Source organism: Cervus canadensis, chromosome 18, assembly GCF_019320065.1.
Source record: "Cervus canadensis isolate Bull #8, Minnesota chromosome 18, ASM1932006v1, whole genome shotgun sequence".
In the NCBI taxonomy this organism is placed as follows: Eukaryota; Metazoa; Chordata; class Mammalia; order Artiodactyla; family Cervidae; genus Cervus; species Cervus canadensis.
Genome location: NC_057403.1, coordinates 39,471,993 through 39,479,322, shown reverse-complemented (window position 1 = coordinate 39,479,322; position 7,330 = coordinate 39,471,993). Strand labels below are relative to the sequence as shown.

At 43.0% G+C, this 7,330-nt stretch overlaps 1 pseudogene; it reads right to left on the bottom strand.

Annotated features, from left to right (window-relative positions):
- Window positions 1-4,459: 4,459 nt before the first annotated feature.
- LOC122421804 lies at window positions 4,460-4,560 on the bottom strand (annotated as a pseudogene).
- Between the last annotated feature and the right edge of the window lie 2,770 nt (window positions 4,561-7,330).

Genomic DNA, 7,330 nt, shown 5'->3' with positions numbered 1-7,330 from the left:
TGAAAATGATTCTCTAAAAATTAGAAGAGTATTTTGTTTTCATATATCAATTAGATAATATCACTTTAAAAAAATTCTCAATCCAGGTCTCCAGGCTGTATTTTAAGAACAATATAGAGGGACTTCCCTGATGGTCAGGTGATCAAGAATTCACCTTGCAATGCAGGGAATGCTGGTTTGACCCCTGGTCAGGGAACCAAGATCCCATGTGCCTTGGAGCAACTAAGATAGCGCACTGCAATGAAAAGCTCACGCATGCTGCAACTGAGACCCAAAGGAGTCAAATAAATAAATAGATTTTTTTTAAAGCAATGTAGAATTCATGACACATTTCATTCATATATATTTTTTTTCTTTTTTTTTTCATTCATATATATTGAGGGAGCTTTAGTTGAGGCACTTTAGCAAACCGTCACCAAATACCAGTTATGTCAATAAATAAATACTTGGCTTTCGAGGAGCTTGTGGTCTAGCAGATGAGGCCAAAGAATTTCACTGCAGTATAGGAAGTATTAGCATAACTGTCTACAATGGATGCTACTTTATAGGACAGAGGGGGAAAGGAACTGAGCTGAATCTGGAGGTTAGAGGGCTTTGTGCAGGAGAGAAGTTCTGAGCTGAGATGCAAAGGAGGAGTAGAGACTAGCTAGGTGAAGACAGGTAGACTGGCATCTCAGCAGAGGGAACAGCATGGCAAAGACATTGAGGCATGAATGAACTTGAAAAGCGAGGAGAATATCAGAAAGCCAGCATTTCTAGAGGGACAGGCCAAGGATACAGAAAACTGCTCAAATTTTACACACCCTTGTGATCAGCACCCAGGTTGAGAAAGAGAACATCACCAACGTCCTGGGCCCTTAAGTTCCCTTTCAATCACTACACTTTCAAAGGTAGCTATCCTGACTTCTATTGCTGTAGACTTGTGTTGTCTTTATTAAAATGTTAGAATACATCTGATTCAAATAGAATCATACACCATGTACTCTTTGGTTTTATTTATTTCTTCTTTCACTTGGCATGTTTCTGAGATTCATCCACATTGTCCTGCGTGGCTGTGGTTTGTTCTTCTTGTGGGTGTATAGCATCCCATCTTATGTGTATATATTTATCTATTCATTCTCCTGTGGATGTATATTTGGGTAGTTTTCAGTTGGAGACCTCTATCAATAGTGCTTGCATATATCTTTGGATGAACATGAATATGGATTTCTTTTGGGAGAGGCGTAATTGAATCATAGGGTAGATATCCGTGGGCTTTAGTAGATACTGCCAAGAGTTTTCCAAAATGGTTGTACCATTTATGCTTCCACCAGTGGTCTATGAAGGAATTCCACTTGCTTCACAGTCTTGCCAACACTTTCTGTCCTTTTCATTTTAGCCATTCTGGTGGGTGGTATTGCATTTTGGGTTTAATTTGCATTTCCTTGATGACTAACGAAGTTGGGAACGTTTTCATAATTTCCCTTGATTTTTTTTTTTCTCAGCTTTTTATTACAAAAATGTTCACATTCAGAAAAGTTAAAAGAATTGTATAACAGACACTCATATATTCAGTACCTAGATTCAAACAATTGTTAACCTTTTGCTATTTTTACTTTGTGCACGCATGTGTGTTTGAGATTGTTTTGCTGATCCGTTGGAAAGTAAGTTGTGATCAAAATGACACTTGTCCATAATTACTTCAGGAAGTATCTCCTAGAAATAAAGACACTTTCTTATATAACCACAATACCTTGATCATATCTAACAAAATTTACAATAATTTCCTAAAAATATTATCTACTTGCCCCCAGAGTATTTGCCATTGAGTTTTTTGAACCAGGAGCCAATCAAGGCTGACATTGTATTTGGTTGCTGTAACCCTCTAAACAGACCCGCCGTCTTCTCCTGCACCCATTTCATTGACTTTTTTTTTTTGGCTCTGCTAGGTCTTTGTTGCTACACCTGGGCTTTCTCTAGTTGCGGAGAGTGGGGCCTATTCTCTGGTTGCGGCGCTTGGGCTTCTCGTTGTGGTGGTTTCTCTTGCAGACCACAGGCTCTCGGCGCATGTGGTTTCAGTGCTGAAACCACAGGGGCTCATTAGCTGTGGCTCGCAGGCCCTAGAGCAGTGCAGGCTTTGGTAGTTGTGGCGTGCGGACTTAGTTACTCTGTGGCATGTGGAATCTTCCTGGACCAGGAATCAAACTCAGGTCCCCCGTGTTGGCAGACAGATGCTTATCTACTGCGCCACCAGGGTAGTCCAACACTGACATTTTGGAGAATGTCATTATGTTCCGGCTGTCTATATAAAGAAAATTTTAACTTCAGTGGCTTAAAACAGCTATTTTATATCTCACAAATTTAAGCAGGGCTCGGTCAAGTGATTCTTAGTTTTTCATGACATTGACAATAGTCAGTGGTGAAATTCACTTGGCAGGTGGACTGGCTGGAGGGTCAAAAGATGGCTTTGCTCTCGTATCTGACACCTTGGCTGTGATGGCTGGAATGCTGCCTCCCAGCTCGGAATGCCCACCGGAGCATGTCCATATAGCCTGTCTACCATGGTAGCCTCAGAGTATTTTTCTTATACAATGGCTCATGACTCTGAGAATGAGTGTTTTGGTGAATAGGACTGTGTTCCTTTTATGACCTAGCCTCAGAAGTCAGACAGCATCACTTCCATCAGACCCTGTTGTGTGAAGTAGTCACAAAGCCCATCCAGTTTCAAAGAATTTGAAGCTATATTTTAAAAACCACCATGGTCTGCCTTCTGGCCACAAACGACAGATCTTCCTCAACTGATGATGACGTGGCATCCTGATAAACCTGTTATAAAGTGAAAATATTGCAAGTGGAAAATGCACTGAATACACCTAACTTACCCAACATCATAGCTTAGCCTCGCCTGCCTTACAAGTGCTCAGAAAGTGAAAGTGAAAGTCACTCAGTTGTGTCCATCTCTTGGAGACCGCATGTTCTATACAGTCCATGGAATTCTCCAGGTCAGAATACTGGAGGGGGTAGCCTTTTCCTTCTCCAGGGGATCTTCCCAACCCAGGGATCGAACCCAGGTCTCCCGCATTGCAGGTGGATTCTTTACCAGCTGAGCCTCCAGGGAAGCCCCAAGTGCTCAGAACACTTACATTATTCTATGGTTGGGCAAACTCATCTAACACAAAGGCTATTTTGTAATAAAGTGTTGAATGTCTCATGTAATTTATTGAGTACTGAAAGTGAAAACAGAGTGGCTGTCTGAGTACAGACTGGTTGTAAGTGTATTCATTGTTCACCACCAGTGATCACCTGGCTGTCCGGGAACTGTGGGCTTGCTGCCATTGCCCAGCATCATACAAAAGGATCGTACCACACACCACCAAGGCCTGGAAGAGATCAAAATTCAAAATTTGAAGAACAGTTCCTGCTGAATGCATATTGCACCATTGTAAAAAATCAAAAAGATTGAAGTAGAACCGTCATAATTTGAAGGCCATCTCTATTTGGCTTTCTCTCACATGCAGGATACACACACCCTTTTCCAAGCATTCTCCAGAGTCTCATCCCATTATGACATCAGGTTCAGGCTCTTCGAGAGATCCCTTTTTTAAATGTTATTGTATTTATGTATTTATTTTTGGTTGCACTGGGTCTTCATTGCTGGGCATGGACTTTTCTCTAGTTGTGGTGAGCAAGGACTGTTCTTTGTTGCAGTACGTGGCTTCTCTTGTTGCAGGACACAAGTTTTAGGCAAGCAGGCTTAGTAGTTGCAGCTCCAGCGCTCTAGAGCATGGGCTCAGGCATTGTGGCACATGTGCTTAATTGACCATGGCATGTGGAATCTTCTCTGACCAGGGATCAAACCCATGTCCCCTGCACTGGCAGATGGATTCTTATCTACTGCACTACCAGGGAATTCCAAGAGATACCTCTTTTTTCCCTTGAGTTCCCTGTTGCAGCTGCTATTGAACCATCCTCTTAGAAGTCTTAGAAACACTACTGTCTAACTGAGAGGAGTGATGAGGCAGGCCCTTAAGATTCCTAGGGAGATTTTTGTATACTTGAATAGGTTATGAAGCATCATCTTAATTCTTTCTGAGGTCAGAAACTTCTGTCTTACAGTCCATGCACCCGATTCCCTATTTTACTCTTAGGAGGCTTCATGTTCTGATTCTGTCTACTTGTTTCCTCTTAATGTCATTTTACTTTTTCTCAAACCCGCCTCACTCACTTCCATATTTCTCGTAAAGTTGAATCTAGAGGCTTGATAGGATTCAGGTTAACTATTTTGGAAAGAATACTTCATAGGTGATTCGGCATACATTATACTGCATGACGTCTATAGACACATACTATCAGGTTGTCCCACCAATAGTGTGTTAGGTTTGATCACTTGCATAGCGTGGTGACCATCAGCTCTTCCCTTTGTAAAAATACATTGTCTTCTTTGTGGTTAGCCTGTAATCTGTGGGGTGATACTATAAAAAAAAATATGTAATGCTTCACAGGTTCACCTTATCCTTATGCAGGGGCCATGCTAATCTTTCTGATATTCTTCCAATTTTACTCTGTGCTATGGAAGCAAGCGCTGATCTGGGTTTCATGCATACAGATGTCCCATCTCTTACCCCAGCACCTCCTCCGGCTCCAGGTGTCTGTTGACTGAGCTGAGAATATCCCCCAAATGTTCTAGTTTCCTTGGTAGTAGTTTTTTTCCCCATCCATGTTTAAGCTGTGTTTTTCTTTGCTCTAGTTTTTCTATCAATGTGATCCCATCTGCTTTCTATCTCATAGGAATTCATGTATCATCTGCTCTTCTGGTGGCACTCTTTATTGCTTTCCTATGTTTTTATGGGTTTCATGTGGAGACATGAAATACCTACAGCAGGGATCCTTAAGAACATGTGAGGCAGGAAGTAGGAAGGGTGGTGTGTATGGTTGTGTTCAATCAGACATCTCCAGCTAATCTTCGCTCTTGGAAACTGTATCATTTGGTAACAATGAGCAATTAGCTGAGGATGGAGATGGAAACCAGCTTATTACTGCCTGGTATTAATCAAATTAGGCTTCCCAAGTGGCTTGGTGGTAAAGAATCTGCCTGCAATGCAGGAGACACAGGAGATGTGGGTTTGATCCCTGGGTAGGGAAGATTCCATGGAAAAGGAAATGGCAATCCACTCCAGTATTCTTGCCTGGAAAATCCTATGGACAGAGGAGCCTGGTCGGCTACAGTCCATGGGGTCAAAAAGAGTTGGACATGAGGAACCCACCAGGCTCCTCTGTCTGTGGGATTTTCCAGGCAAGAATACTGGAGTGGGTTGCCATTCCCTTCTCCAGAGGATCTTCCCAACCTAGGGATCGAACCCACATCTCTGACGCCTCCTGCTCTGGCAGGCAGATTCTTTACCAGTGGTGCCAGCTGGGGGAAGAGACCCTAATCCAATATGGCCAGTGTCCTTATAAGAAAGAAACACCAGGGATGCGCCTGCATAGAGGAAAGGCCGTATGACGACATCATCTGCAACCAAGGAGAGAGGCCTCAGGAGAAACCAACCCTGATGACACCTTGATCTTGGACTTTCAGCCTCCAGTATGGTGAGAACTTTTCTGTTGTTTAAGCCACTCAGTCTGTGGTATTTTGTGGTTGTCTTAGCAAGCTAGTACACAGATCATGGAAGACATATATGACTTACCAAGGAGTTTAGAATTTATTCTATAACCGAGGGACTTATCTGGTAGTCCAGTGGCTAACACTCCTTGATCCCAATGCAGGGAGCTGGGTTCAATCCCTAGTCAGGGAACTAGATCTCACATACCACAACTAAAGATACTGCATGCTACAGCTGAAGAAAAGAAAGATCCCATGTGCCGCAGCTAAGACCTGGCATAGCCAAATAATTTTTTTAAAAAAGAATTTATTCTGTAAACAGTGGGGAGCTGTTTGGATTGTAATCAGGGGAGTAACAGGATCAGATCTCTGGGGTAGAAAGATCACTGTGACAGCCGTGCAAAGGAACTTTGGAAGAAGGGGCGAAGAGGCAGGGGAAGCCTGGTCAGGAAGCATTTTTTGAGAGTACAGGTGAGAAGTGATGAGGGGTTGAATAAAGGCAACTTCATAGACAAAAGAATGAAAAAAGGTAGAATCAGCAGAATCTATTGAAAGGTTGGCTATAGATACATGAGAGGAGAAGTAATACAAGATATTCTTCCCAGGGTCCTAAATTGGGCAGTGATTGTGGTGGGTATTTGTTTTACTCCTCAGCTTTCCCTTCCCTAAAAATGCCTAGATTATCATGCAGAAATTGGCCTTCAGTCTCCCCTGTTGTGCAGCCCGTGTGCTTTAAGGAAACTGACCCCCTCCCAGCTTTAAAAGTGTGCCATGAGCGCCTGCATGAGGGTTGTTGTGTCTGACTCTTTGCGACCCCATGGACTGTAGCCTACCAGGTTCCTCTGTCCATGGAATTTCCCAGGCAAGAATACTGGGGTGGGTTGCCATTTCTTTCTCCAGGGCCTTGAGTGACTTACACTAATTAGCTTATTCCATTGCTCTCACAGTAGTTTGGGGTTCAGGGGTATGTGATCTAAACCTGCCAGTGAGGATGAATGTCAGAATTCTCTATTGAGACCCAATGATCTCCTTGTTTTGGACAAAAATAAAGACCCTGAAGACTTGACTTAATTGGCAAACATTTTGTGACCCCAGGGGAATGATCCATAACTGGATGTGGCTATGTGCAGAGCAAAGCAACGATTAGATTCCTAGTGACATCCTTGGGCTGTTGGACCAATCAACCATGAACTTTTAGACTCCAGTTTCAGAGTCTAGAATCCCTTGTCACTTAAGCCAGTTTGAACTGGATTTTCCTGTTATTTGTCATATGAAGATACAGGTCATCAGGCAGATGGCAGAGCCATTAACCAGCATATGCAAGGCAAAAGGAGGGACAAGTTTGGAAGAAGAGAAGTTTGGTCCTGAACTTCCACAATCCCACATCTTTGTCTTCTTTTTTTAAAAAAATTGGAGTAAAATTGATTTCCAGTGTCGTGTTTCTGCTGTACAACAGTGTGAATCAGCCGTATGTATACATATATCCCCTCCTTCTGGAGCCTTCCCTCTCCTCCATCCCACCCCTCTAGATCATCATGGAGCACGGAGCTGAGCTCCCTGTGTTATACGGCAGCTTCCCACTAGCTAGCTATTTTACACACAGTAGTGTGTATATGTCAATGCTATTCCCTCAATCCGCCCCACCCTCTCCTTTTCCTGCTGTGTCCACAAGTCCGTTCTCTATGTTTTTGTCTCTATTCCTGCCCTCCTAATCCCACGTCTTCACTAGAAGTTGATCCTTGAGTCTGG